General features: G+C 34.4%; 1 long non-coding RNA gene across 1 annotated transcript; it reads right to left on the reverse strand.

Annotated features, from left to right (window-relative positions):
* Positions 1-328: 328 nt before the first annotated feature.
* LOC116805470 lies at positions 329-1,279 on the reverse strand. The gene is made up of 3 exons (XR_004365200.1): positions 845-1,279; positions 460-746; positions 329-358 (listed from the first exon to the last, which is right to left on the reverse strand). It is a non-coding gene; the product is annotated as an uncharacterized LOC116805470 (long non-coding RNA).
* Positions 1,280-1,594: the final 315 nt, after the last annotated feature.

The following is a 1,594-nucleotide window of genomic DNA, read 5'->3' on the forward strand; positions in this document are numbered from 1 at the left end:
ATCTCCTACCACATTAAATATAAATTCTTGATCCCCATGACCATTAAGACTATAAGGGGTGGATAGCTGAAATTTGAAAATTCGATTTTTGTTTACTAAGATTCATTATTTAGTCGACAACTCTGACAGATATAAAAATATATTCCCAATCTCTTTTTTAGAGATTATTTGGAAAATCAATAATTTAAGGTACAATTTTTGCAATAATCAACAGGGTATTATAATTTTTTAGTTATGTGTGTAAAACATCGCATAATTTATAAAAATCAGTTATAATATTTTTTCTAACAATTATTTTTGAATTTAATTATAAAATTAAAGTTAAATTTGCAGGCGGACGATACCAGTGTAACAATTACTAAAAGAAATGTAATAAGTTCTTTGTAGCGGGGATAGGTGGGATTCAACATATCGGAAATGTTGTAAGTAATCTTTCGAGTGTAGTAGCTTTTTACTTACTTCGGATGCGGGATTAATCGTGGATTCGTTCTATGGAGGTAAACTACCTTCCAAATTTGGTAAGTGTAGCTCGAAGATGTTGGATTCCGCAATTCTAGTGAAAAGAGTGGATGATGGCTGCAGAAGTGGACTCGTCCTCTATTTTATAAGCGATCTTTCAAATTTTGTGACTCTGGTCTTTAAATTTTGGGAAACATATAGTCCATCTCAATATGTACTTTAAAGTGAACCGACGTGTCATTCCAAATTGCAAATTCCAAATTGGCCTTAAAATTTAGAAAATCGTCCTAAAAATGAGAAAGATTGGTCAATCTTTTTAAATTATAGGGCAATCCAATGTGCCAGCATCTGTTAAATGCTTGATGGGTGTCAAAGTATGCATTACCGTCAGAATCCTTCGCGTGGAATCCTTCCAGGATGAAGCTCGCAGCTTAGTGTATAGCGTAATATATTAGTGTAATATATACACTAAGACACTGCGAGGAAGCAATTTGAAAGAGCAGTTATAATTGCTCTTCTGGATATTTTTTTGTTTTTTTAAGGCATCATTGACCACATGGGCTCCATTATGGAATTCCGTCTCGAATGATTTTAAGCAGTTCTCCAGATTGGACGCCAAAGCTTCAGTTCTGTCCTGAGAACATCTGGTTTCGAACTGGAAATTTAAAGCTTTCGCTCGCAGTGACATCTTCCAAAATTCTTCTTTTCTTAAGAAAGCTTTAACATTCTTTTGTCTGTTGAGTATTAGTATTCGATTGATTGACGTGTCAATCTTGCCTGATCAACACAGTCACGACTCCCTATTGATTTCACGGAAAAGGGACGAACGGAGATGCAAATTGGTGCACAAAGGTTTCTGAAAACAAGATTATGCAGATTTTATGCCTTTTCATAATAAGAATTGTCTCTTTTGCCTTGTGCATAGTGCCGCAAGCGTTCTAGTATAGATTAAAAAGAATGAAAAAAACCACATGCCGAAAAGTTTCTACACAGTTTTTAGATAATTTTGAAGATCGATGGAAAAATGGATGGAGTTTTTGCGCTTTTTTAAGGCTGTATTCAAATTACTGAGGATTATGGGGACGGTAGTTGCGGCCTTTAAATAATGTTCAAAAAGTTTGAGAACATATGCAAT

Source organism: Drosophila grimshawi, unplaced genomic scaffold, assembly GCF_018153295.1.
Source record: "Drosophila grimshawi isolate 15287-2541.00 unplaced genomic scaffold, ASM1815329v1 contig_59, whole genome shotgun sequence".
Lineage (NCBI taxonomy): Eukaryota > Metazoa > Arthropoda > Insecta > Diptera > Drosophilidae > Drosophila > Drosophila grimshawi.